The 21564-nt window shown below is 43.0% G+C and overlaps 1 protein-coding gene across 5 annotated transcripts in view; it reads left to right on the top strand.

Annotated features, from left to right (window-relative positions):
* The first annotated feature begins 16640 nt into the window (after positions 1 to 16640).
* Positions 16641 to 21564, top strand: part of znf148 (zinc finger protein 148) — a 62512-nt gene continuing 57588 nt past the window's right edge. For all 5 annotated transcript variants that reach the window (XM_069935289.1, XM_069935290.1, XM_069935288.1 and 2 more), the window contains exon 1: positions 16641 to 16995. The gene's annotated coding sequence lies outside the window, so the exon portion shown is untranslated. The remainder of the gene's footprint in view (positions 16996 to 21564) is intronic.

A 21564-nucleotide genomic window follows, 5' to 3' on the forward strand; every position in this document is an offset into this window, starting at 1 on the left:
CAAAGCCAGGCCTGCAAGGATCAAAGGAGAGGTTGGAGTCGGGCTTGGGAACAGTGATCGATAAAGAGTGTTGGTCAGATTTATGTAGGGAAAGTATAACATTGGTGATCAACACCAGACTAAAACTGGGACAATATAATTTCTTACACCAATTATATCTCATACCACAAAAATTACATAAAAGAAAATCAGAGATATCAGAAATGTGCTTCAGGTGTGGGTTAGAAATTGCTAGCTTTGTACACACTCCACATGGACCTGAGTGAAGGTGAGACCCTTTTAGTTGGAATTATCTAATGTATTAACTAGGATTACAGGAACAGACTTCCTGCTGGATCTGGAACTTAGAGGACATGAGCAGAGCATTAACTAAATTCCAAATTAAATTTGTAGATATTGCCCTGTCAGTAGCAAAAAAAAATGCATTGCGATCACCTGGAAGTCTGACTCCACTCTTGCTCATCACCTGATGGACCACAGAGATGCACAACTACATGGCCATGGAGAAAATAACGTATCATTTAAGAAACAAAATATGACAACCTTATCTAGAGCACTTTGGTGCACAGCAATAACAACAGCCCACAGTTCTTAAAAAGCTAACAAAATATATAAAGGCAACAGCAATGAAGCAACTCAAGAGGTGGAAGACTGGTGATATGCTGAAGTTTGTTTTTAACCATTTTTCTGTTTGTCACTTTAATTGTTTTAGTTGTTTAATTTTCAAACTTCTGGGGGAGGGAAGGAAATTACAATTAAGCTGATGCAGTGTTTGTATCTGAGAAGTGAATTTTACTAAAAGGAAGTGTAAATATGTAAAAAGAATAATGTTTTTCATATGTGATACTGTTTAGTTTGAAAAAAAAATGAAAAATAAAATTTTCATGAATTTGGATGAGGAGAACATTCAAACTTCAGATGTGCAAAAGGACTTGGGAGTCCTTGTGTAGAACATCCAAAAGGTTAACCTCGAGGTTGAGTCGGTGGTGATAAAGGTGAATGTAACATTGGCATTCATATCTAGGATACAAGAGCAGGCATGTGATGTTGAGGCTTCAAGCAACTGGTGACTCCTCATTTGGAGGACAGGATACAATTTTGGGTTCCTTATTTAAGAAAGGATGTGTTAGAATTGGAGAGGGTTCAGAGAAGATTCGCAAGAGTGATTCCTCGAATGAAGGGATCAGCATATGAGGAATGTTTGACAGTTCTTGGACTGTACTGCTTGGAGTTCAGCAGAATGAAGGAAGACCTTACAGTAACATTTTGAATGTTGAAAGGCCTGAACAGAGTAGATGTGGCAAAATTGTTTCCCATCATAGGGGAGTCTAGGACAAGAAGGCAAAATTGTAGGATTGAAGTTCACGCATTTAAAACAGAAATGCTTAGGAATTTGTTTAGTCAGAGACTGCTGAACCTTGTGTGGTGCGCTGTTAGCCAGAATCAGAGAAAACACAAGGTAAAGACTGTACGACAGGCTTTAATCCACGAAGTCTTCCACAGAGCCAGGCTGGCTGTAGCTGCAGTAACTCTGAGTGAGACTTCAGGAGGCAGGCTTATATCCCAGAGGGTGATTGACACCCGACTGGGTGGGACTTGATCCCTTCAGGTCAACTGATTGACAGCCGGCCAGGTGTTGTCCTGTCCCCTTACACTCCTGCAGGTACAGAGGTTGCTCCCTGCAGTAGGCCGGTGGTGTACCACCACACCTTGGAATTTCTACCATAGGTGGCTGTGGATGCAGGTCCATTGGGTGTATTTAATGAAGAGACTGATAGCTATCTGAATAGTCAGGGTATCAAAGATTATGGGGAGATGGCAGGGGAGTGGGGCTGAGTAGGAGAATAGATCAACTCATGGTAGAATAGCAGAATGGACTTGATGGGCAGAATGGCCCACATCTGCTCCTATATCTTATGGTCTTAAAAAAAACCTACTCAAAAATCTAAACCTTCCCAACATCACACCCATAATCCTCTATTTTTCTTGCATCCATGTGACTATTCAAGAATCTTTTAAATGTCCTTATTGTAGCAGCCTCTGCCACCACCCTGTCAATGCACCAGGCACCCACTACTCTCTATATAAACAAATGTACCCCTAACTTCTCACAGAAACGTTTCTCCCCTCAACTTCTATAAATGTTCTCTGATATTTGCTGCTGTCACCCCTGGAAAATGGTGCTGGATGTCCACCCTATACATCCTCTCCTAATCTTGTAGACCTCTTTAAGTTTCCTCTCAGCTGCTTCACTCCAGAGAAATCCTCTGTTAACATTGCCTCATAAGACACCTTCTCAAATCAGGCAACATTCCTGGTAAAGGTCCTTTCAGCCTCTCCATAACTTCCACATCCTTCCTATAATGAGGTGACCAGAAATGAACACAATATTCCAAGTGTAGACATCACAGTTTTGAAGAGCTGCAACATTACTTCATGTCTCTTGAACTCAATCTCTCAACGCATAAAGACCAGAATACCATAAGCCTTCTTAATGACCCTATCAGCCTATGCAGCAATCTTGAGAGATCTATGGATTTCCCTCTGTTCTTCCTCACTGTTGAATCCTGTCATTCACCATGAACTCAACCTTAAAGTTTGACCTTCCAAAATGCCTCACTTCACACTTAACTGGATTGAACTCCATCTGCCACAATTCTGCATCCTGTCTATGTCCTGTTGTAAACAGCAACAACCTTCTACACTATCCACAACTCCTCCAACCTTCATGTTATCTGCTAACTTAATGACCCATCCTTCCACTTCTTCATCCAGGTCATTTATAAAAATCACAAAGAGCAGGGATCTCAGAATAGATCTTCACTTGTCAGTGACCCCCCCCCCCCCCCCACACCCAGGCAGAATACATTCCATCTACTACTATCCACTGATACTGAATCCAAGGCTCCATGGATCGCATGCCTCATGCCTTTCTGAATGATTCTCATTGTCAAATGCACTACAAAATTCATATACACATCTACTGCTCTACCGTCATCAAATTCTTTTTGTAATTTCTTCCTTAAAAAAAAATCCATTAAGCTTCTGAGGCACGACCTGCCCATCACAAAGCCATGCTGACCATCCCTGAGAAGATTATGCTTTTCTAAATGCTCATAAATCCTGTCCCCTAAGAATCCTCTCCAATTGTTTGCCCATAACTGACGTAAGGAGCACTGGTCTATAATTCCCAGGATTCACGCTATTACCTTTATAAAATAAGGGGATTATATTTGCCATTCTTCAATCATCTGATACCTCCCCCATGGCCAGGGAAGATGTAAAGATTATTACCGAAGCCCTAGCAATCTCTTCCCTCACTTCCTGTAATAACCTGGGGTACATCTCATCTGGTCCTGAGAACTTATCAATCTGAATGTTTTTAAACAAGATCCAATACTTCTTCTTTCTTAACCTCAACATGTGCTGGCACAAACACCTGTTCTGTACTGACCTCACACTGACCAAATTCCCTCTCTCGTGAGCATAATAGGAAGATAAAATTATAAGATAAACAGATCTCTCTCTCTCTCTCTCTCTCTCTCTCTCTCTCTCTCTCTCTCTCTCCCCCTCTCTCTCTCCATTCGCATTTCAAATGGTGATCTGGTTCTGGATACCCTTAGGTATTCATTAGAATTCCTGCTTTTATTTTCATGTTATACTTGAAGATGTGTGATGCAAATGGCAAGAAAAAAAACTATCCACAGCTCCCATCAACAAGATGAGTAATACATGGTCTTGCATTTTGTTCCCGGAGTTCTGCTATCTAACTTCACCCTCCATGCCAGGGGTGGAAGCTATACGAGTACTTTCTGATTAGTATTAATTTCTTTATTGATTGTCTGTGTTATTATCTGGCCTCCGTGTGATAGTACAGATTCTATCACCTATGTGCATATGCACAGATGGTAGCTTAGGATGACTGTGATTGGCTAAGAGTGTAGCCACACCTACTGGCAGGTCTTAAAGGATTGCTCCTAGCCAGACCAGGTCATTCTGGACTGGCCAACCTACTTGTGATATGCTCCAGTCTTTTAGTTAATAAAAGCCTTGGTTTGGATCAACAAGTTTTTGGTTCTTTCGACGCGCATTACACTCTGCTTCTTCCATCATGTGGGAAGCTTATCAGCTGCTTTCTGATTGTCACTAGTTAATAATGCAAGTCACAAAGTCCAAGGAAATAGTTTTCATCTGATAGGGCAGCCTGAGGAAGAGAAATATAATGAGTTTATTGTCATATACATTGTACATATCTACTGCAAGTTTTGCTGCAGGTGAATGGGTACTTTGTTAAAAAAAATCTTGATATTTTTCAATAATTTTCTTGAGTAATCAAAGGTAGTATTACTTTTCAAATGAACTAATACTAGTTGAATTATTTTTAAGTGCCTGTGATTATAAGACTGAGCAATTTAAAAGCCATTCCCCAAGCCTATTGGCCACTCACAGACTACACTTTTTAAATGGAAGGACTCTGAGATATGGAAGTTCAACATAATTAGCCTTGTGTTTATGAACCAGGTTAGTGTGGGTAGCCAGGTATCCAGGGCAGAGCGTTGCCAGTAGGATGCCACAAATGAATTATGAAGCACCTTTATGAACCAAGGATCTAATATATAAAAAATATAAGGCTTTAATCATTAATTGCCCAACAAGCATGGAGAAATTCAACCATGTAGAGTCTTTAATGGATTAATTTACTTATTCATGACATCTTATTTATTTCTGCCACAAACATAGAACATTTCACAATACACACCACAATTTTGTGCCAACCTATATAAAGCTACTCAGCAATCAATCTGACCCTTCCCTCCCTCACCATGCTTTGGATGGGTACAATGCAGTTCTGCGATAACAGCATCAACAATTAATATAATGCCTGAGATGGAGCAAAGAAATGCCCAGATGTAATTGTTTCATACTTGATATATAAAACAATTCATACCTGCAGAACACAGTTGAACAGCTAATTTTTAAGAACCTACAGCCAAAAGATGGACAAGAAATATTTATGGAGAAAATTCAGATTTTGGATCCTTTGCAGCTAAAGCTAATGAGTACAAGAGATGAAGTGGTAATTGCACAAACATGAAAAAATAAAACATTAATGGGAATACTCTGGAATAATGAAGGATTATACTAAGTCAGTGTCACCCTTGAACCAGATGGTTTAGGGGAGATCATCAGAATTTAAAGGGTTAATTTACAAAACTAGTTTCTTAACAATGGATCAAATTTATTTGACTTAGAAGTTGGGAGATATTTAAGTTATTCAAACTTATTTAATGGAATTTACAAGGTGGATACAGAAGCAGTATTTCCTCTGCAAGAAACATGATGATAAAGTTGAAGCATGATGGATTAGAAGTAAAATCTGGAAACAATTGCCATTCACAGTTACAGTGAAAATCTGTAAATCATTGCCCCAAAGACATCAATGATAGGTCATTCAAGAACTTCAGATTGAAATTGATGAATATTTGCTTGATCAACTTTGTGAGAGACTAAGATAAATCAAATGAGTAAATAGTAAAACAGTCTTGAGAGGACAAATGGCTTGATCTTGCATATGCTTAAAAGATGAAATCTCATTCAAATTTTCTATTAATTTTGACACCCTGCAGCAGCACCTTTTAATCTTCTTGGGCAAGAATTATGTAACTGTTGAATGAAAAAAAAAAATCAGCCTCTATTTTAATCAGGAATTTTCTTTTTATTTTGTGTCCATATGCATGGATTTGGCCTCACCACAACCACAGGAATATTTAGAACCTTGACAATTTATTAGTATCTTGGCTAATGAGTCAGGAAATGAGGCAATTTGTAATTATAGTGCATCCCTGCAAGATAGATTTTGTACACAAATGTTACATTCTAGATACTTGAGAGTTCTTTAAAATACTTGGAGTACTATGTACAGTTTTGATCAAGCAGTTTCTGGAAATATATTAAGTTGGAAAGGGTGCAGAAAAGATTCATGAGAATGTTGATGGAACTGGTAGTTTTAAATTATAAATGAAGGCTAAATTCGATGGGACTTTTCTTCCTGGAGTGAACCTTCTGGAAATTTATAAAATCACGAGGTTCATCAATAAGATAAATAGCCATAGCCCTTTACCCAGAGTAGGGGGATGAAAGGAAGATTTATGGTGTGAAGGGAAAAATTTAAAGCAGTGGTTTTCAAACTGACCCCTAAACTCACATTCCACCTTAAGCAATCCCTATGCCATAAGTGCTCTGTGACTAGTAAGGGATTGCTTAAGGTGGTATATGAGTCAGAAGGGAAGGTTGAGAACCACTGCTCGAGACTCAATTAATTGTTCCAGAAACATTTTGTTTAAGAAAAATTGTCATGGTGCAGCAGTCCGGTCTGGCCCCATACACAAGGGACCCAATCACCACAGCACATGGCCTATGCACAATGGCGCAGACACCGCCTCCTCACTGAGGAGAAGTGACAGGGTTAAAGATCGGTCTGCAGGAGTGAGTGCTGCTCCTGTGACGTGCTCCTGCTCACGTGAGCCAGCGAGGTGGGTGGGGGTTTTTGCAGTATTGCTTTTGTAGCGCCGGCTGTTTGAATAAAGAGTCAGTTTCTGGTTCACTCAGCTCGGTGCAGATGTGCTCCTTTCTTTTTGCAGTGCCACCACATCATGTGCACTACAGTGGTAACCCTGCATAGGTTTCAACGGTGTGAGACCTACCGAGCACGCAGCAGCATGAACCCTACCAGCTTTTCAGCGGCTCCTGAAGCTGCAGGCGATAAACCTTCCGCAGCTATGACCACTTCTGCTCCCACCCCAGCTACAGTGAACATCGTGGGCATTCACTCGCCACCATTTTGGGCCAACCAGCTATGCAGCTGGCTGCAACTAGCTGAGGCACAGTTTGTGCTAAGAGGCATAACGGTTAGCGCCCTGGACTCAGTCACACCAGCAAAAGTTATCTGTTTTGTGAACAACCCACCCATGGAACACAAGTATACCCTCTTTTGACAGTTCTCACTCGATCCTTTTGAATTCAGCCTGCATGAACGGGCTGTTCGCGTACTTAACTCACAGGACCTAGGATCTGCAACCCTTCAGATCTTGTGCAGGAGCAGACAGACACACCATGTTTCCTGTTTAAAGCCCTATTCTTGTTGAAGTTACCCATCCATGTTACCTCAGCCATCTCCGATATGGACTTTTTTCACCTGCAACTCGTGTCCAAGGAAGCGGACTTGCTTTTCTGACTCCCTCAGCCGGACTCAATCCATGTCCAGCCTATTTGTATGGTGGGTGCTACCACATGGGCAGGGACTACTCAGTACCCCTCCCCGGCAACTGAACAGACACAGCGTGGTGACTGTCCCAACAAGGCTACTACCACCCGAAGAGCAAGCTAGCCGTCATTAGTGGCCTCGGCGGTTGGCAACAGTAAAGGCCTCCTGTACCTACGAGACCTGAAGACTGGGTGACTGTTCCTTGTGGACACTGGTGCTGAGATCAGCCTCATACTGCACACATTCTTTGATCAGAGAAACAACCCCAAGGTTTCCTCTGATAGGCAGCCAATGGTTCTATGATCCCCAGCCTCGGATGTTGACTCGTGGCCATCCACACCAAGGACACATTTTTCCGATGGAAGTGCACAGTCACCTCGGTGGGTCAGGCCCTCCAAGGGGTAGACTTTCTGCAGCCTAACAAACTGCTGGTGGATTTGACCAGATGCTGCCTCATGAACGCAGCAACCTTCCAGTTTTTTTTCCACTCACTGCACACCAACAAAATTTCCAGCTGATGGGAGCCCACACCTCCAATCAGAACGAGTACACCTCCCTACTGGCTGATTTCCCATCACTGCTAGGCCTGAATTTCCATGACGTGGAGCCTGCACATTGTATGCAGCATTTAATTGAGACCACCAGTTTACCCGAGGGCAAGACGACTTCCCCAGGTCAAGCTCCTCCTGGCCAAAACAAAGTTTGCAACCATGGAGGAGTTGCTCATCATCTGTTCCTCAAACTGCCCTCGGGCCTCCCCCCTGCATATGATCCCCAAGAACCCTGGAGGGTGGCGCCTATGTGGAGATTACCAGTGCCAGATCGGTATCCAATACCACATGTGCAAGATTTCACTGCTCGATCCCAGTGCACCCCGATCAGATCCCAAAAACTGCCATCATCACCTCATTTGGTCTTTTTAAATATGTGTGCATGCCTTTTGGCCTACAAAAATGCGGCCCAGATGTTCCAGCACCTTAAGGAGATGGTGACTTAGGACCTGGAGGGAATAATCGTGATATTCTCTTTGCCAGCCCCAACACAGGAACAAACAAGGAGCACCTTTGGCAGCTCTTCGCTTGGCTCCAGGCTCATGGGTTAATGATCAACCCAGCTAAATACCAGTTTGGCTTGGAGACCATCGATTTCCTGGGACATCGTATCAGCAGCATGGGAGCTGTGCCACTGCCCAACAAGGTAGAAGCCATCTGCAGCTTTCCCAAACCAACCTCTCTCAAAGGACTGCAGGAATTCATAGGGATGGTGAACTTTTATCATCGTTTCCTCCCAGGAGCAGTAGCCATCATGCAACCACTATTCAACCTCATCAAAAGGGGTGAGAAGACTCTCACCTGGGCCACTGAAGCACTCCAAGCCTTTGACACAAGCAAAACAGCACTATCTGAAGCCACTTTCTTGGCCCACCCAGATCCAGACTCCCCTTTGTCATTGATGATGGACATCTCCGAGAGAGTGGTTGGCGCAATACTGCAGCAGTGGATCAATCAACAATGGAAGCCACTTTCCTTTTTCAGCAAGCACCCGAGGCCACCTGAACTTAAGTACAGCACTTTTGATTGGGAGCTGGTAGCCCTGTACCTGGCCATACGCAATTTTGGGTACATCCTAGAAGGCCGGGTATTCATGGCATACACAGACCACAAACCACTGGTGCAAGTGCTGGGGAAGATCTCAGACCCATGGTCTACTGGACAGCAACATCACCTTTCCTATATCTCGGAATTTACTACAGATGTCCAACACGTTGCAGGGATGTCCAATGTAGTAGCAGATGCACTCTCATGCCCAACAATCTCCAAGGTTACAGGTGGTATCAACATGGCCCAGCTAGCCAGGGACCAGGCCAAGGATGCAGACACGCAGGCCTACCGCACAGCCATCACAGGACTGCAGGTACAGGAGTTTGCCCCAGAACCAGGAGGACCACTGCCACATATCCATTGGCTGCCCGAGGCCCATCCTTCCCATTGTTTGGAGATGCCAGTTGTTCAACCAAATGCATGGACTTTCGTACCCCTCCATCAGATCAATGGTCCTCCTTGTCTCAGATCGCTTCTTATGGCATGGACTACACTGCAAAGTTCCTCTCTGGGCGAAGACTTGTGTACAATGTCAATGTGCCAAAATCCAGTGACCCACCAAGGCACCATTACAACCTTACCCACCTACCGAAAAGAGATTCCACCATATCCACGTGGACATCGTAGGACCACTGCCAATCAGGCATGGGATGAGGTACCATTTCACCGTGGTCGACTGTTTCACACACTGGTCAGAGGCAGTCCCTATGCCATCCTGTGACACAGAGACTTGCGTGCGAGCATTCATGTCATAGTAGGTCACTTGTTTCTGCATCCCCTTACATATTACCTCTGACCAAGGAGCCCAATTCACCTCCTCCATGTGTTCAACACTATCAAAATTCTGTGGTAGCTAGTTACACCACACGACTGCCTTCCACCCCCAAGCGAACGGACTGGTGGAACACTTTCACCACTACTTGAAAGTGTCTCTGAAAGCTTGACTCCAGGGCCGAACTGGATGGGCGAACTCCCATGGGTCCTGATCGGCATCTGCACGGTACCCAAAGAAGGTCTCCCCACTTTGTTGGCTGAGATGCCAGCCCTTTACAATGCCCTTATGATGGACCTTTTAAAGTGCTTAAGAGGGATGGGGTTGTTTTTACCCTGGACATTGGGGGTAAACAGGTCATGTTCACTACGGACTATTTGAAACGGGCCCACTTAGATGGCATGGAACCTTTCCCTGCTCCTCAGACTAAGGACTCTAAAACCAAAGACTGTGAGAACTGTTTGTGATTCTGGAGTGAGGGGGCATGGTGGTGTAGCGGTCCGGTCTGGCCCCATGAACAAAGGGCTGAATCGCCACAGCACACGGCCTACACACAATGGCACAGAGACCACCTCCTCACTGAGGAGAAGTGCTAGAGTTAAAGAGCAGACTGCAGGAGTGAGCGCTACTCCTGAGACTGTGCGCTGCCGTTACTCCCGTGGGCCAGCGCTGTGGGTGAGGGGCTTGGCAGTATTGCTTTTGTAGCACTGTCTGTTGGAATCAAGAGGTTCACTCAGCTCAGTGCAGACATGTTCCTTTCTTTTCGCAGTGCCCCCGTATTGTGCGTGCTACAAATGGCCCATTTCCTTCGGATTTATGAAACCGTGCACATAACGAGTCAATTAGGTATGATTACAACGGTGGTTTTCTTCCCACCCACGACCCACCTTAGCAATCCCTTACTAATCACAGAGCACCTATGGCATAGGGAATACTTAAAGTGGAATGTGAGTTTGGTGGGGTGGGAAGCAGCAGTTAGAAATCCATTGATTTAAAGGGACCTGAGGAGAATCTTCTATTCACAAAGGAAGTGGTGGAAGTGGAAACACTTGTAATATTCAAAGAAATTTAGACAATTACATGGACAGGAAGGCTTCAAGGGATATGGGCCAAATGCAAGCAAATGGGATCAGCTTAGTCAGCATAGAAAAACTGGGCCAAAAGTGCTGGTTTCCCGACTGTAGAATGATGACACTAAACTGGACACAGTATAGATACTTTGTTTTGAAATATTATATACTTTTTAGTCCCAGAAAATGATAAAATTGTTACCAGTCCACGAGTTAAATCCCTTTATTGAAATCTTGTATCTTTTGTGCTCATAGATAAAAGAATCAATTTTTTTTCTTTTTAAATCCTCGTATATAAATATTGGAAAATTATCATATCATGTGCACTGATGAATGAATAATTCTATTGAATGAAAACAAAAAAAAATCCTGTGAACACTTGCAAGTCATGCAAAAAAAATGTAGTTTTTTTTGACGAAGTACCTGTTCAGTTGCAGCAAGTGAGAATTTATGTGCATTTTGCAGATTTCAAGACAACCTCGTGAGTCAAAGACAACAACACCTCCATTCCAGACAGACTGAACATCTATGCATGGTACAACAAGAAGACAGGCTAATGCCAAAGAAAGCTCTGTACCCACTATAAATGGGCCTGATGCATAGCTGCAGCCAGAATGAGGAGAACCTAGCTGAGGGGATCCCACACAAAGCAGCAGGGCCAGACAACATACCTGGTCAGGTTCTGAAGGACTGCACAAACCAACTGATGGAGGTCTTTACGGACATCTTCAACCTATCACTGCAGCAGTCTAGTGTCGCCGCATGTTTCAAGACAGCCACCATCATCCCGGTTCCAAAGAGGGCAATAGTAACAGGCCTCAGTTACTCTAGCCCTGTGGCACTAACCTCCACCATTATGAACTGCTTTGAGTATCTGGTGATGGTACATATCAAAGTGCACCTCCCAGAGACGCTGGACCCATTTCAATTCACCTTCAATTCTACTGATGATGCTGTAACCTTGTTGCATTACTCTGTCCTGATTCACCTAAAGAACGATGCCTCATAAGCCAGGCTGCTATTCATTGACTTCATTTCACTATTTAATACAGTGTCCTCCATAATGTTTGGGACAAAGACACTTTGATCATTTATTTGTTCCTGTACTCCACAGTTTTAAATTTGTAATTAAACAATTCACATATGATTAAAGTCCACAGTCCAGATTTTATTCAAGATTATTTGAAAACATTTTGGGTTGACCATGTAGAAATTACTGCACATTTTATACATAGTTCCCCCATTTGAGGGCACTATTATGTTTGGGATATTTAGTTTCACAGGTGTTTGTGAGTACTTAATTATGTCTAATTGCTTCATTGGTGCAGGTATAAGAGAGCTAGACTTGCTTCTAAGCTTTTGATCACCTTCGGAGTCTGTAGTTGCCATTTTTAAACATGAGGATCAGTTAAAATTTTAAATTTACTTTTTTTAAAACTTAATTTTTTAATTTTATTTTAAATATTTAAATGTAAATTTAAAATGTTTAAATTTATATATACAGTGCACAACAGCCCTTTCTGTTCATGAGCCTGTGCCACCCAATTACACCTAATTAACCTACAACCCCTGGTACATTTTGAATGATGCAAGAAAAACCCAGGGAAAACCCATGCAGACATAAGGAGAACATACAAACTCTTTCCAGACAGCACAGGATTCGAACCCCAGTCCCAATCACTGGTGTTGTAACAGCGTTGTGTTGACCTCTAGGTTAACTGTGCTGCCCATTGTGTCAAAGAAGTCATTATGAAACTGAAAAACAAGGATTACATGTAAGAGACATTGCCTAAACCAGTGGTTCTCAACCTTTTTTTTTCCCATTCACTTAAGTATTCCCTATGCCATCAGTGCTCTGTGATTAGTAAAGGATTTTTTAAGGTGGTATGTGGGTGGAAAGAAAAAGTTTGAAAACCACTGTTTTAATTGTACATAATTGACTTGTTATGTGCATGGTTTCATAACTCCAAAGGAAATGGGCCAATGACAATTTTTCTCAAGCAAAATATTTCAGTGACAATTGGGTCTAGAACAGTGGTTCTCAATCTTCCCTTCCAACTCACACATGACCTTATGCAATCCGTTACTAATCACAGAGCACTGATGGCATAGGGATTACTTAAGAAAAAGGTTGAGACCCACTGGCCCAATGCACCAATGCCTTTGGGTCACCAAAATAAACTGTTTGGAAGATAATTAAGAAGAAAGAGTAAACTGGTGAGCTCAGTAATTGCAAAGGGACTAGCAGGCCAAGGAACTCCTCCACTGCTGATCCCAGATGAATTCACATCTAAAGGAAAAAAAAAATCCTGTCTGACAGATTAGAAACACTTTTCAGGAAGCAGGTTTGGATGTCTTAATTACTACTGTTGACAGAAATACAGAGGCTACACTATAAGATGCAAACCACTAGTTAGCCACAGAAACAGGATTGCTAGAATTACAGTTTTTAAAAGAGCCTGCAAAATTCTGGAGAAATGTCTTGAGAGATGAGACCTGTATCAGAGTGATGGCAAGAACAAAGTGTGGAAGCATAAAGGAACTGCTCAAGATCTAAAGCATACCACCTCATCTGTGAAACATGGTGTGGGGTGATTTGGCCTGGGCATGTCTGACTGTCACAGATACTGATGCACTGATCTTTGTTGATGATGTAACTATTGATGGCAGGAGCAAAATGAATTCTGAGGTGTATAGAAACATCTGCTCAAGTTTGAGTGAATGCCTCCAAACTCATCCTACAGCAAGATAAACATACAGCTAAAGCAACAAAGGAGTATTTTTTTTCAAATCTAAACACTGAAAACTTCTTGAATGGCCAAGTCACATGATCTAAATCCAAATGAACATGGCCTCCATACGATGAAGAGAAAATTTAAAGGGACAAGCCCCAAAACAAGCAGGAGCAGAAGATGGCAACAGTAGATGCTGGGTGGAGCATCACCAGAGAAGATACTCAACACCTCGTGATGTCTTTGAATCATAGACTTCAAGCAGTCATTGCATGCAAGGGATATGCAACACAGTACTAAATATAACTACATTAATATACATGCCATTGCTCTGTCCCAAATATTATAATGCCTTGAAATGAGGGGCTTATGTATAAAAAGTGCTGTAATTTTTACATGGCCAAACCAAAATGTATACAAATAACCCTGAATAAAATCTGGAATGTGTCCTTTAATCATATGTGAATCATTTGATGACAAATGTAAAACTATGGAGCTCAGGGACAAGTAAAAGAAAAAAAAAGTACCTTTGTCCCAAACATCATGGAAGGTACTGAATGATCATTCCTCAGAAGTTGGTGGAGAAGCTGTCCTCACTGGGACTCAACACACCACTGTGGAAATGGATTCTGGATTTTCCTCACCGAAAGACAACAATCTGCCCAAGTCTAAAAAAGTAATTAATCGGCTGTCTTTTTAAAAAAAAACTTGGCCACCCCTAACAGACATACTAGTTTTTATGGGTTGGCAGCATAACATCGAGCACCATCACGCTGAACACTGGCACACCTCAGAGCTGTGTTGTTGGTCCACTCCTGTTCATGCTCCTGACCCATATCTTCAATGGGAGATCCAGCTCCAACAGTCATCATATTTGCAGATGACACAACAGTAGCAACAATGATGAGTTGTACTACAAGGAGGTAGAAAATATTGTGACATGCTGAGAGAATAACAACCGAGTCTCAACGTAGTTAAGAAAAAAAAAAATGATTGTGGACTGCAGGAGGACCAAGGATAGGTTTCTTGTTAAGTGGACATTAAGAAACTTGATGCTCTCCATTGCTCATTAATATCTCAGTCGTGGAGAGCATCAAGTTTCTTAATGTCCACTGATCAAGAGACCGATTCTGGACATAAAATATGTCCTCACTTGTCAGGAAGGCACAGCAGCAACTGCACTTCCTGAGAAGACTGACGTGGGCAAGGCTACCAGCCACCATCCTGAAAATTTTCTATAGGAGCTCTATTGAGAGCATCTTGGCCAGCTGCATACAGTTGCTGTAGAGCATTGGATCGGAGGTCAAGCCACAGCACCATAGAGTGGCAGAGAGGATCACTATAGTCTCCATCTTCTCCATTGACATGATCAACCATGATCATTGTTTGTAGAGGGCTCACAAAATCATTGAGGACCCCACACACAGCATCCCTCAGCTACTACCATTGGGAAAGAGATACAGAAGTATCACAGCCAGAACCTTCAAGTTGAGGAAGCAGCTTCTTCCCACCGACAGTGAGACTGCTGAATGAACTGCTCATGTGGACTCTCTGAGACGACCATTTCTTAAACAATATTCATTTACTTTGACACACTGCTTCTGTGCCTTCCTGACAAGTGAGGACATAGTGTGTGTCCAGGATGGGTCTCTTGATCAGTGGACATTAGGAAACTTGAGGCTCTCCATGTGTGTTTGCGCGGATGACTGGAGAATGCAGTTTCATTGGGTTGCACTGGACGATAATAAATTTGAATTTGGGCAGTGGATACGACAATAAAGCCATAATTAAAAAAAATATAGAAACATCAGGAACATTTGGGATCTTAAATTAGATTTGGTTAAGTTTAAAATCTTACTTTAAATTAACTGGTGCTCACACTTCAAAAAAAAACCCAGTTCATTTCTCATCTCATTGTCCCTGGACCACCGGACGAAACAGCGTGGCAAATAATGGAAACACGTATATATATATATATAAGTCAGCCTGAAGAAAACTGAGGTCCTCCATCAGCCAGCTCCCCACCATGACTACCAGCCCCCCCACATCTCCATCGGGCACACAAAACTCAAAACGGTCAACCAGTTTACCTATCTCGGCTGCACCATTTCATCAGATGCAAGGATCGACAATGACATAGACAACAGACTCGCCAAGGCAAATAGCGCCTTTGGAAGACTACACAAAAGAGTCTGGAAAAACAACCAACTGAAAAACCTCACAAAGATAAGCGTATACAGAGCCGTTGTCATACCCACACTCCTGTTCGGCTCCGAATCATGGGTCCTCTACCGGCACCACCTACGGCTCCTAGAACGCTTCCACCAGCGTTGTATCCGCTCCATCCTCAACATCCATTGGAGCGCTTACACCCCTAATGTCGAAGTACTCGAGATAGCAGAGGTCGACAGCATCGAGTCCACGCTGCTGAAGATCCAGCTGCACTGGATGGGTCACGTCTCCAGAATGGAGGACCATCGCCTTCCCAAGATCGTGTTATATGGCGAGCTCTCCACTGGCCACCGTGACAGAGGTGCACCAAAGAAAAGGTACAAGGACTGCCTAAAGAAATCTCTTGGTGCCTGCCACATTGACCACCGCCAGTGGGCTGATAACGCCTCAAACCGTGCATCTTGGCGCCTCACAGTTTGGCAGGCAGCAACCTCCTTTGAAGAAGACCGCAGAGCCCACCTCACTGACAAAAGACAAAGGAGGAAAAACCCAACACCCAACCCCAACCAACAAATTTTCCCTTGCAACCGCTGCAATCGTGTCTGCCTGTCCCGCATCGGACTGGTCAGCCACAAACGAGCCTGCAGCTGACGTGGACTTTTTACCCCCTCCATAAATCTTCGTCCGCGAAGCCAAGCCAAAGATATATAGACAACATTTCATGTATCAACATAAATACTGTTAATAAAGAGTGGCGTCGGAGGGTTGTGGCAGCAGTTGATCAGCCATTCAGCAGACTCACTGCCTGTGGCAAGAAGCTGCTTCCCGTCCTGGCTCTCCTAGTTCTGGAACTGTCAGTAATGATAATAATTCCAAACTGCACATTAAAAAAAAGACAATAAAACCAGGGAGGTCGACAGGGACTCTGGTCTACCTGCACGGCACGTTGTGGTCATGGCAGATTGGCTTCCCAGACCCCACAGCGCCGAGGAAAGGCGCCTACACGGCAGGGGCGCCGGGATGGAGCCGCGCATGCGCACCGACCACCTCCGGGCTTTGTGGGTCGCGGCCATCATGAAAGAGTCTGGAAAGAGACGGGAGGGGACGAGAGAGAATCGGGAAAGTTAAGCGGAGGGAATACTTCAGCCGGTGAACGCGCGTGGAGCGAGGCCGGGGCCGGGCAGCGGCCGCAACTCGCGCACCGGCCGAGTTGGGAGGCCCTGCGGAGGGACGGAAACCGCTCGCTCTGGGTTCAGCGTCAAGGAACTGCGCTGCTCAGGCGCAGAACAGGCCCGAGCTGCCACAAAGGGACTTTCTTCAAGGGGGGGGGGGGTGGCCTCACTCGCTCCCTCTCTGCGCCTTTATCCGGACTGCTGGAGCCACAGTAAGTGGAGCGAGTTCAGCCGGGGGCGGGCGTGTTGCAGTTCCGTGCGCGCGGATGATGGGGTCCGGGGGCTTCGAAATGCTCCCGGACATTCGGAAGCATCCCTCTCGGTGTTCTGCAACCACAGCAACATTTGTTTGTGACGTCACAATCACCGAGCTCATGACGTCGACCCGCTGCCCCCCCCCCCCCCCCCACAAAGAGGAGCCGTCCTGCTTCTGGGCAGGACAAATGTCACCCCGTCGCATTTGCTGACCTTGTGACCAAGGGCTGTGTCAGTCCTTGGGTGGGTGGGCGTTGAGTCACGAAAGCGGGGGGAGCGGGGGGGCATCTTTCCTACCTGAGTGCAACTTCCTCTTCATCGAGGAGCCTTCACACGAAGCGGTTAACTCGATTTCTCAGCCTCTTGAAATCACTTTAAAACGGTGATGCCACTGAGTGTTAAATATTGGCGAAGTACTGTGTCCGTGTTTGCAAATGAAAGCAAATTGGGTGGCTCGTGTGGCTGTGAAATGTTGCTTAGGCAAATGCCTGGAGGATAGTTTTGCAGGAGGAGTAGGACCCCTTTTCATGGCCTTAAAACGTGGCATTCCCCAACTACCCATTTAAAAATTCTAAATAATTTAAAATAACATTATAAAAGGAAAATTGAAAAGCATAGATGAAAGGGAAAATTGTGGATTCATGGCAGATATCAATTAATGCAAATGAATGTTCTGGATTAAATTGTATCTGCCCTAGGTCCCACAATTTAAATTTCCCTTTAATCCCCCGCATGACAATTTGTAACATCCTTGTACCATTTTAAATGGGATGCAGAAACAGGGGCCCGACAGCAACCCCAGACTCTTTAAAAGGTTTTTTTTTTATATAAAAAAAACACCAAAACTTCTTCACTGGCAGACTTTCAGCTGGGTTCTTGTCATCAACTTTGGTAAAAGGAAGGTAATTAATGTTCTGAAAAGGATGCAAAGAGATTCTGTGGCCAGGTCCTTTGTAACCTAAGGGAACAGATTTAAAAATATCAACAAAAAAAAAGGAGGGAATTAGGTTTTTTTTTAGCCAATATTCCACTAACAGACAATTTGGAAAACATAACAGAGCTGTCATTGAGTGGGTGGGACCAAATAGATTGCTCATTCATAAAAGCCATTGCAGCGGTGACACTCTTGCCTCAGTCTATCAACTGATTTCCATGTAAGCTGCCAAACCTGGGTGTAGTGATTTCAATAGGGCTCAATTCAAAATGAGCACTTTGAATTGTATTCAGTAACATCACTCTTGATATACAAATGTAATGTTAGATTAAAACATTGTTGCACTTAGGTTATCTCTTTCTTGCTTTTGAAGTAACAAATTGTGTTCTTGGGGAAGATGGCTCAAAGTGTTTATAAAAAGACAGTTGCACGGGTCAGAGTTCTGAGGCTGCACTGTTATGTCTGATTTTAAAATAGATTTGCTAAATGTTAGATTCTCATGCAAAACTAATGGGCACTGCATATTAAACTATTTGTAAAAGCAAAATGTAGTACTGTAGTTGTAAAAATAACTCGCATTTGTATAGTTCCTTAAGATTCCCAAAATGTTGCCAATGACATCAGAATTGTTCTGTCAGGTATTGCAGAACTTAAACATGGTGAAATGCTTGTCACCCTCCACCTCGTCTACTCCAGTTTCACCCTCTCTCCCCCTTTGGCACCTGCCAATCAACTGCCTGCCTCCTCACCTGGCCCAACTGGCTGCCTTACTTCACCCCTTCCCAGTTCACCAATCCTCTACTAGTTGCTGTCCAGTCCTTCTTGCGCTGTCATCATTATGCTGACTATCTCCATTCGGCACTTTGTCTCGAAGAGTTTAGACCTGAATGCTGATTTTTCTTTTTCTCCTCCTGATGCTTCTCAATCCACAGAGTTCCTCTAGCAGATTGCACTTTGCTCTGGATTCCATCTTCTGCAGTATGTTGTCTCCTTAATGAAGTAATTTATCAGTTAATCTATTTTAATCTATTCATTTGAGGAATAAGTGCCATCCAGGACACTGGGTGAATGCCTCTTCTCTTCAAATAGTACTAGATGATCTTTTGCTTACACCTGGAAAATTAAATATGCTCCATATGACATTTTAGTTTTGCTTATTTTAAAAACTGCGGTTAGCTAAAATAGTGTAATTGCATTGCTGTGTGTTATGTTGGTGGTGGGATACCGAGCAGTAAAAGGGAATGCATGCAACGTCTTAATGTTTCTTCATACAGTTCGTATACAATAGATTGTTGGCTGATGAACTTGGTAACATTTGGGTAAGTTATGGGCTACAGTTGTGACCTCACAGCTTCCTCTCTGCTTTCTGTGTGGAGTGTTCCCTCCATGACCCCTTTATCCACATCCCTTTCCATCAATCTACCTGCCTCCCCCACCCTCTCCCCCCCCTCCTTCCTGGAGAAAGGCTCAAGCCAGAAATGTCATCTGCCTTTTACTTTCAAGGATTCTGCATAATCTGCTGAGTTTCTTCACCACTTTTGTGCACTGCCTCGACCCTAAAATGGGTAGATTTTCTTGTTTACCTGCAACAAGTTCCTAGGTCTTGGTGTCATTGGGACCAGAGTTGTTGTTCAGACAGCACTTACCACACTCTGCCAGTGATTTGCACAAATGAATGTGAGTGAATTTACAATAGGAAGAAAACCAGGTGTATTTATCTTGTACAGAGGAATTTTAATCTCACTAGGTGAGACAGAGAATAGGGGGATTGGGGAAAATTTGACATTGTTATTAAAATGGGTATTCTTGGTAGAACCAATGGGACCAGCTTTGGAATCAAATCCATGCTTTTTTTTCATATCATTTGGAAACTTTTCAAATTGCTGTTGTGTCTGAAGTGGGAAAATGAACTGAATTTTCCATTGTTTTGCCACTCTAACTGCAATTTAATCAAGTCATTTTTCTTGATTTCTTGTGTGAAGTTGATATTCGCTATCTGATTTGCTGAAAGCACCTGTTTTGCTCCATCTGTGATGTCTTGCCAGACTTTATCATCTTTTCTAAGTCTGGGAGAACGAGATGGCTTCTCTGGATGGACAGTATTTTGGATGAGGGTGTTCTGTGCCCTACTGTAGAGCAAAAGAAGAGATTGGTGATACAAAATGGGAAAATAGGCAATAAAAATGTAAACAAAGCAATTAAAAAAAAATTGTAGACGGCAACTGGCAACACATTGCCTTTTCTCTGTCATGCACTCTTGACCTATTTTAATAATATCTTTGTCTATTTGAGCTTAAAATAAAGATCAGAGGAACTTTCATTTGAATAAATCAAGAAAGATATTTTTTCTCAATAATACCAATTGATCGAAATTTGGTATATAATTTGAAAATTGTATTTTCTTTAAACTGAAGAAATAAAGGACCAGATTTATTTAGACTTGTGGAGCATACTGAGGACTTAAAAAATAAAAGGACAGCACATTGCAGTACACGTGCTTCTGATTAGGGGCAACCATGAATTGTAAAGGGGATTAAAATTACTGTATCATGAACAATTGCACCTGATTTCAGTTGGAGAAGAGCAATCATGATTATCTGTAGGGAGAAAAGCTGAAACAATAATAAACTACTCAACAGCATAGCATTTTTAATTTAGAGATGCAGCCTAGGAGCCTGCACAGCCCATTGTAACCAATTAACCTACTAACCCCGTTTGTCTTTGGAATGTAAGAGGAAAGTGGAATACCCAGAGGAAACCGACACAAATATGGGGAGAACATACAAACTCCTGACAGACATCCCATTAGCTAATGTAAACAGAAACACTTTCATTAAAATATATATTTTATTTAAAAAAAAATTTAGACATACGGCATGGTAACTGACCATTTCGGCCCAAGAGTCTGTACCACTCAATTAACCGACAGACCCGGTACATTTCGAGCAGTGGTTTTCCCCTGGTGAAAACCCACGCAGACACGGGGAGGACGTACAAACTTCTTAGAGTGTGGGGTTTGAGCCCAAGTCCCTATCGCTGGCACCGAAAAGGTGTTGTGCCAACCGCTACGCAGTGCCTCGTGTTTTGCAATGCTTTTCATAATCATTTTTAAACTTGGTTAACGCTGAATTTCTGATTTATTGCATAAAACCCTGAGATTCTTTTTCCTGCGGGTGAGGCAGAATTTCCACTTACTGGTAGTGCAAAAAAAAAACTGTACACAATGTTCTCATGTAAACAGATAAAGAAATCTAAGCAACTGCAATACAAAGTGCAAAAGTAAGAGTTCTTAAATGAGTCCCTGATTGAGTTTATTGTTGAATACGTACATTTATACAATCCACTACCATGGATTCATCAGTAAATTTGTAGATGGTGTTGTCGTATTGAGCCACACAGTCATAGGTGTAAAGTGAGTAGAGCAGAGGGCTAATCACTGAATAGTTGCTTTCACCTAGGTGCAGAACTTGTGTTGCAAGCTTAAATTCTGTATACTTTGTTTTTCAAATTATTGGCAAGAATGCAAAACTATATTTTGTAATTTAAGATCTTAAAAGCACACAAGTTACGATGCTAATTTATGAGCCAAAAC

This window comes from Narcine bancroftii, chromosome 4 (genome assembly GCF_036971445.1).
Source record: "Narcine bancroftii isolate sNarBan1 chromosome 4, sNarBan1.hap1, whole genome shotgun sequence".
In the NCBI taxonomy this organism is placed as follows: Eukaryota; Metazoa; Chordata; class Chondrichthyes; order Torpediniformes; family Narcinidae; genus Narcine; species Narcine bancroftii.